Here is a 7699-nt window from a genome sequence, read left to right as displayed (position 1 = left end):
AGTGGGCAGCTGGGCTTCCACTGGAGTCCTCGACCCGACTCCACAGCCGTGACTTTCTGCAAACACGAGGCCTTCCCACTCCCCCCATGTTGCTTCATCACGCTAAAAAATGAGTAAATGACAGAGCCGGGCTGAGCTAGTCGGACGCCCTCTGCTCTATTTATTTTCCAGCATCTGCTTCATAAGCCGTTGGACGTCCACGTTAATTTTCCTCATCGCTGTTACCCTCGCCTTCCAATTATGCAAAATGTTCCAGCACAGCAGCTCCTTATTACACAGCCGCATCCTTGGCTGACATTTGGTGCTGTGTATTTTGGCCTTGACCGACAAAGGCAGCGAGTTCTCACATTGGCCTCGTTTTCCCCAAAGTGCAAACGACTCTGTGACCAGACGGGGGTCTGAGGGACCCAGGAGCTCCAATGTCTGCTGAGCAGGCAAAGAAACGCTTATTAAACAAAAGAATAAGTCAGGGCTGATGAAAATGTGTTTACTTGGTTTCTTCAAAAAAAAAAAAAATCGTGAAGATTGGAAGGTACTAAAAAAAAAACAGATTTCATGGAACTCTGTGGTTTTGGCTTTTTCTTTTTATGGACACTTTGAAGTTCATGCGGCCCATTTCACTTGGCATTGGGGCTTCCATGACTGTTCTGTTTTGCCTGGTTTTCCAATTAATCCCTCAATCACGCATTCATTCATTTATTCATTACCTAGTTATTGAGCATCTGTAATGTTCTGGGCTCAATGTATAGAGCAGAGGATCGATAAAGGTCCTGACACTGTGGAGCTCACCTTCTGGTCAGGGACAGTCAATAAAAAGATAAAATGTGTCTAGAATGAATTAGGAGGTGGTTGGTGCTAAGAAGGTGACGCAGGGAGCAGGGGGTTGGGGTTCCTCAGAGGATGTTGACGTGGAGCGGAGACCTGAAGGGGAGAGGGAGGGAGACAGTCCATGATCTGGGGAGCGAGTGTATTCCAGGCAGAGGGGACAGGAAGTGCAAAGGCCCTGAGGCAGGGACTTGTCTAGCATTTCTGAGCAGCAGAGTGACCAGTGTGATCACAGCAGAGTGAGGGAGGGAGACAGGTGTACAGAAAAGATCAGAGAAGTGGGGAGAACGGACCACACGGGGCCTCACAGGCCATTGCGAGGATCTGAACTTTATCTGAGTGACGTGGGAGGACTTTGGAGGGTTTTGAGCAGAGATGTGACGTGATCTGACTCATTCTTAAAAGGACCGCTCTGACCATTTTGTTAAGAATAGACTGGAGGAAGAGGAGAGAAGAGTGGCAAGTGCAGATCCCAGGAGACTAGTGAGAATAGTTTCAATAGCAAGGGTGGGAGAAGTGGTTGAAGCTGGATATATTTTTTAAGGTAGAACCAAGAGTTTTCGTTAAATGGATTGGACGTGCTCTGCATAAAAATAAAACAGCACGAGTCTCAGGATGACGCCAGAGTTGTTGGTCTGAGCGACTTGAATTTCGAGCCGTGGGAGCTTGGTATGAGTTTACCTAGAAACACACAGATTTCCAAAGAATTAGTTTTGTGTTTGAGGAAGTAAAGGCAAATGCCTTCTTCCGCTTTATGGTTTCTTTTAAAAAAAATCGCAGTGCATTATTTACGCCAGGTGGACACTTGTTTTCCCATGAAGATTCCAAATAGTCATCTTTCATTTATAACAACATGGAAGAGGAATATGAGATCTCCTTTAGCATCATCAGGATTTTTTTTTTTTTTTTAGCTAGTGATTCCTGCAAAAAACTGTAGTACAAGAGAATCGGCCATAATCATTTGCGAGAAAAGGACACATACAGGCCAGGAACTGGCTTGCTGAGCAGACTTCGACTTGAATTAGATGTTAGACAAATGAATGGAATCAAGCTATTATGCAGCAGAAAGAATTGCAGTGTCACACGGAGCAAAATAAAGGCACGAACGTTCAGCAGAAATGTGTGTTCTGCAGATATTCGCCGTGAGGTATGTGTCTTTCTCTTGCTAATGTCCACGGCATGAAATCCAGCATTATAACGGGGAAAGGAAACAAGGCCGCTAACTGTTGGATGAAGAGCTGTGTTGCGTTTCATCAAATCCCCTCGGCAGCTGGACACACGGCTTGCACTGGAAGGTGATAGAAAGTGAGACCCCTCTTTCTCTCATGTGGTGAGTTTCGGAAGAGATGCCAGCGTTGGCACAGTGTAGGTGACCATTCAACACGGGCGGGTCCTCAGCATGATGTTCTGTGTCTTCCCAAAAGCGAAGACGAAAATAAAAACATGAAGAAAACCAAAAACAAAACCATGACAATTGATAAAACCATGCTGAACTCTAGTGCCTCTCCCACAAGCAAGAGATGGCTCTGGTGGCAGATCGGGTCCCACGTGGAGCCACCTGTCCTTGCTCCCTTGGGGAGTGATGTGTGGCAAGTCCATTCAGAAGGATCAGCACCACCGTCTTCCTGCTGTGTGTCAGCAGTAATGCCAGGAGGGAGGGGGGACTACTTGATTTATGACTTTCTTGATGTCTTCTTAATATAGATGGTTTTGATCACAACAAATTAGACTGACATACTATTCTTCAAGTACCTTATGGGCAAAAATCCAAAATCTGACCATGTTCCATGTTGATGACCCTTTGGGGAAACAAGCCTTCCCCAGCATGGATAGTGGGGGTGAAATGGCGCTCACCCTTTAGAGGATGTTTGCCAATATCTACAAAACCGGCAAACGCATTTACTCTTTGAGTCATCAAATCCCACTCCTGGGAATTTATATCCCAGGTATTTGTGTAACAGCACTTATGATCAAAGTTATATATCGCAATATTCTTTTGTGAGAACCGAAGTTTTGCAATCACCCAATTGTACCTCAGGAGACTGGTTACAAACAAAAAAACATAAACAAACAAATGAACAAAAACATAAACCAATGAATGAAAACTATGAAATCTCCACATACTGAAACATTATGGAACGATTAAAACAAAGATATGGGATCATGGTATGAATATTGTCAAATATATGCAAGATCTTGTCAGTGATAAAAAGCAAGACGTATAGCAGTATTTATAGAACGGTGTTTTTGTGTATGAAAGGAGAGAATGTGAGTAAGCGTGTTTATATTGCTGTGTTTGCATGAAGAAGCACTGAAGGATACGTTGGAAATTAAGAAGGTGGTTACCTGTGGGAGGAGTGGCTTGCTCAGAGTGGGATTGAGCCCATTGAATGCATATCCTTTTATTTCGCTGTTTAAGCTATCTGAAAATATTGCCTGGAAATACCTTAAGTAGATGGTTTATAAATGAGCCGTTTCTATTTTGTAGTCAAGCACAGTGTTAGGGCCAAAAATGTAAGGGAGGGCCGGACAGGGGACACCCCGTGGGTCTGTAAATCAGGAAGCAAAACATTACTTGACCGTCCCGACCCTCCCAGTGATGCCGACTGCTGACCTGCAGCCCTGCAGTGCAGCCGGGTCTAGACAGCCCCAGGATGGTGTGGGAATGACTTGCAACAGGCACAAGGTTGACCCTCTGCGGACACAGTAACAATTCCCATCAGACGTCATTGAAGGCTTTGAGGAGGAAAGTCACACCGATGATTCGCTTTCAGAAGGAAAGTTGCATAGCACAGGCGGGGCGACCCGCCCACATCAAGAGCAGATTCAGATCTGATCTGGAGCGGATGCGATGGGGAGCGTGGAGGACACTGAGCCTTCTTTTTGTTCCATCCTGTTCCATCTTCTTGACCCAAAGATAGGAGGTTTCCATCTCTAAGGCTCCTGAGCTGAAATTCTAATACTAGAGAGACAGAAAGTAGCTCAAATATCAAACCACAGATGCCTGTCATTTTTTTTTGAAGTGCTAGAATTTTCCAGTAAATGCTGGAGGGAAGGAGGAGGTCAAGTCAGCTATTGTGCTCAGCAATTCATCATTGTGAGGTTTTACTAAACAAAAGCGAACTCTGAAAATGTGATCACAATTCAGAGGGGCCGCTGAGCAGGTGGGCTTCACCTGTGGTCCCCCCTCAGCATCTTGTGCTGTGATTGTGGCTTTAGGTATTTATGTCTCTTACTAGACAGTGGGCACCTTGAAGAAGGGACCCGGGTCTTATTCATTCCGGAAGCTTTTACGCCCAGCACGGCGCGAGGCACCTAGAACACTCAGTCCTTAGGGTGAACATGTATCCTGGTCTGAGTGGGGACATCCCAGTGTGGGCCTGTTTGCCGTCTTAATTATTAATAGCAAACTCTTTCACTCTCCAAAGTGACCCAGTTTGAATGACAAATTATTTCGCCCACCGGTCAAGAACTGTTCTCTGGTTAACATAAGCAGAAGAAATGACTGCAAGGATGGCTTTACCAAAAAGGGGATTTTTTGAGTCTTGAGCTCTAACCGATAGCCAAGCATGCGTGCTGCGGATCGTCAGGACCAGCAGCCGCCATCGACATCGTTCGGTTTCTCTGGGCTCATCTATGCCACTTGCCGGCTGCACACTCTGCCGTCATAAGCCATCATTATGGTGAAGCTTGCAAAGGCCGGTGAAAATCAAGATGATCCCAAGAAAATGGCTCCTCCTACAAAGGAGGTAGAAGAAGATAGTGAAAATGAGGAAATGGTGAAGATGAAAGCCGCGGAGAAGAGGTTCTCATTCCTTAGAAAAAAGGCAAGACGGCTATCGCGACTCCAGCGAAGGAGGCGATGGTTTCCCCAGCGGAGGAGGTGATGGTTTCCCCGGCGAAGGAGGCGATGGTTTCCCCGGCGAAGGAGGCGACGGTTTCCCCGGCGAAGGAGGCGACGGTTTCCCCTGCGAAGGAGGTGACGGTTTCCCCAGCGAAGGAGGAGATGGTTTTCCCAGCGAAGGAGGCGATGGTTTCCCCAACGAAGGAGGTGATGGTTTCCCCAGCGAAGGAAGTGATGGTTTAAGCAGCTCCTGAAGCCAGGAAACAGAAAGCAGAAGCCACAGAGCCAGCGTCCTCTTTCAGCCTCTTTGCTGAAAACCCCAACTTCAACAAATCTGCTCCTGAATTAAAAACCGGTATCAGGGACATTTTTGCTAAAAATGATCTTGCTGTTGTGGGTGTCAAAACTGGTGTGTCTAGGAAGTTTGGCTACGTGGATTTCGAATCTGCTGGAGACCTAGAAAAAGCCTTGGAACTCACTGGCTTAAAAGTCTTTGGCAATGAAATTAAACTAGAAAAAAAAAACAAGGGAAAAGACAGAAAAAGATCGAGATGCAAAAACAATTTTGGCTAAAAATCTGCCTTCTAAAGTTACTCAGGACGAATTAAAAGAAGAGTTCGAAGATGCTACAGAGGTCAGATCAGTCAGCAAGGATGGAAAGACATAAAGGGATTGCTTATTGAATTTAAGACAGAAGCGGATGCAGAGAAAACGTTGAAAAAAAAGCAGGGAGCAGAACTAGAAGAGCGATCCATGCCCCCCGTACTGTACCCGAGAGAAAGGTCAGTCCAGACTGTAACAGTGGAAGGAATAGCACTTGGCGTGGTGATTCAAAACCTCTGGTTTTGAGCAGCCTTTCCTACGTGCAACAGAAGAAACTCTTCGGGAAGTATTTGAGAAGGGAACTTTCATCAAAGCGCCCCAGAACCACAATGGCAAATCTAATGGGTATGCATGTTAGAATTTCCTTCATTTGAAGATGCTGGAGAGAAACTTCAAATTCCTGTACAAAAAGGGAAATATTAGGCAGAGCAATCAGGCTGGAGTTGCAAGAAGCCAGCCATCTGAAACTCTGCCAAAGGTCTGGCTGAGGAGACTGCAGAAGAGACTTTAAGAAAATCATTTGGTGTCTCTGTTCCGGCAAGGCCTGTCACCGACCAGGAGAATGGATCTTCCAAAGGATTTGGCTGTGCAAATTTCAGCAGTGAGGAAGCTGCCGAAGCTGCCACAGAAGCCATAGAAGAGGATGAAATCGATGGACTGGGCCAAGCCTAAGGGTTAAGGTGGCTTGGGGGGTCATGGCAGAGGCAGAGGCAGCTTTGGAGGCCAAGGTGGTGGCAGAGGAGGCTGAGGTGGATGTACTGGCAGAGGCCAGGGAGGCTTTGGTGGCTGAGGAGCTTCTGAGGAGGCAGAGGGGAAGGAGAGCATGAGCCACACGGGAAGAAGACGGTGTTCAAATAGTTTTGTCTATTCCTGTCTTTCCCTCTTCCATTTAAAAGAAAGGATTCTGGGGTTTTTATTCTCTTACCTGATCAACGACAGAGCCTTCTAAGGACATTCCAAGACACTATACAGTCCTGTGGTCTACTTGGAAATCTGTATAGATAACGTTTCAAGGGAGATGCCCTGTTGGTTTTGATTGGTTATTCATATAAACTTTTTAAAGAGATGAGCAGTAGAGTTAATCCTTATCTGTAAGCTTTGAATTTGTGTTGTTTCTTCCCATGTACAAAACCATTTTTTTCCTACAGATAGTGTGTGTGTGTGTGTGTGTGTGTGTGTGTGTGTGTGTGTGTGTGTGTGTTGGGGGGTTGTCTTGGAAGGCAGAATGTTTTATCATGGTTTTGCTTCAGCAACTTTGGGATAAATTAAAAGTCTTAAACTCTGAGTGATTAGATTTTATAATTTAAGAAGGGAGTGGGGCGGAGGAGGATTTCTTGTCTCATGTGACTGAGCAGGCAGTCAAGAGTTTTCTCAGAACAGACCTGACGTATGCCTGCTAATTGATCATTGTAAAAATTATTAATAGTGAGCTCATTTAGGGCCACAGGTGTTTTGGATTGGACAGTAAGTTTCATACCATCTTACATGGGCATCAAATACAGCTGGATTCAGCTCTCAAATAAAGTCATCTGGGCATCTAGGTATTGTCTCACCCTCCGGGGCTGAGAGGGGCCCCGTGTCTGCATCCTCACATCCACTGAGATTCTCAAACACAGGGAGAGGGGGCTGTTTTCCAGGTGCTTTCATGAAAGATCTGGGATTAATTCTGATTGTATCACCTTGGGTTATGCCCACAGATGATCCAAAATGCAGAATTGAGAGGAATGGTATCTCAAAGATGTTTGAATCAGAAAGATTTAGGTAGAGAGCAAGAATCTCACTCTTCAGAGAATATTCTGGATTATCTATAGAATTTTCTAAGACTGAACGGGCTCCTGTGTACCTTGACCTAACAAATTCTATAAACTTTTGCCCTATTACATATGCAAATATCAACTGTAATTATTCTTAAATTTCCTTCCATCTCTTTATTTCCCAATTCTATGATGCCCCTTAACAAATACATACAATTGAACGTTATCTGAAGTCTGACTTGTATCAGTCTGAGAAAAATAACAGTAAAATCTCCAGGGTTTAGCACAGATGACAACATGTATCTCTGCAGGGGCAGCAAATCAAAATATATATATATATGTATTCAAAATTTAATGATTGGAAAATTGCTTCTTGTATGAGTTCTCTAGTTACCAATGTCATGAAAGGATTTGTTAGTATGATGAAATAAAAATGATACATTATAATTTGACATTTTCCATGAAAATGGAAAAGTAGCAGAAATATCTTTCAATTCAAAATATTGAAAGATTTTCCACTTGGAAAGAGGAAAACTATAGACACTTTCATACCGAGAGATGGTTTGTTATGCGTTGTTGAAAATAAGGATAAAATTTCTTGAGGTTTGCTTTGGATACAAGTTACAGAGACACCCCACTCCCGTCTTCCCCTCAAGCCCAATAACTTGGATGT

The 7699-nt window shown here is 44.6% G+C and overlaps 1 pseudogene; it reads left to right on the top strand.

The window, feature by feature from the left end:
• Positions 1–4505: 4505 nt before the first annotated feature.
• LOC102884023 lies at positions 4506–6130 on the top strand (annotated as a pseudogene).
• Positions 6131–7699: the final 1569 nt, after the last annotated feature.

Source organism: Pteropus alecto, unplaced genomic scaffold (genome assembly GCF_000325575.1).
Source record: "Pteropus alecto unplaced genomic scaffold, ASM32557v1 scaffold45, whole genome shotgun sequence".
Classification (NCBI taxonomy): domain Eukaryota; kingdom Metazoa; phylum Chordata; class Mammalia; order Chiroptera; family Pteropodidae; genus Pteropus; species Pteropus alecto.
The sequence above is the reverse complement of the archived record's forward strand: the minus strand, read 5'-3'. Positions and strand labels throughout refer to the sequence as shown.